This window comes from Frankliniella occidentalis, unplaced genomic scaffold (assembly GCF_000697945.3).
Source record: "Frankliniella occidentalis isolate FOCC.00 unplaced genomic scaffold, Focc_3.1 Scaffold27, whole genome shotgun sequence".
NCBI classification, from domain to species: Eukaryota; Metazoa; Arthropoda; class Insecta; order Thysanoptera; family Thripidae; genus Frankliniella; species Frankliniella occidentalis.
The window spans coordinates 1,198,962-1,199,523 of record NW_026267157.1 but is presented as its reverse complement, the minus strand read 5'-3'; positions in this window follow the sequence as shown (position 1 = coordinate 1,199,523).

The following is a 562-nucleotide window of genomic DNA, read 5'->3' as shown; positions in this document are numbered from 1 at the left end:
TCCATTCCCTCCACCCCCACCCCTCCCCGCCGCACCCGGCCGCGCGCGCACGGGGAAACGAATGGCATTTCAAAAACAGATCTGCAGATCTTTTCTCCCTCTCTACATGCGTTCGCCGTTCGCCCGCGCTGGCGCGTGGTGAGTTTACTACCGGCCCGGTGCGCGAGGTGTTAAGGGGCGGGACCAGAAAGTGGGAGGAGGGGGAGGAGGGGAGGGGAGGGGGGGCACAGGGTGTCGGCCATCATCGTCAGGCGCGCCCCCGTACCTGCATGAAAAATCGGAATCGGAGAAAGCGATTCGGCTCAGGCTCACACACACACACAAACACACAGTGCTGCTCCCCTCCACCCCCCTCCTCGCCCGCAGTCGTCAAAGTTCGCCGGGGCGGCGGGGCTTGGGGTGGCGGCAGCCGTGAGCGACGACCCTTTTGTTTGTTTGTCTGTTTGTTGCCGGAAGAGGAAGATGTTTGAATAGTCCTTCCGCCCACCTTGTTCCAGGGCGCAGTAAAAATGTAGCAAAGCGGCATTACATTGCTGAGCAGGAGGGAGGGAGAAACAGGGGG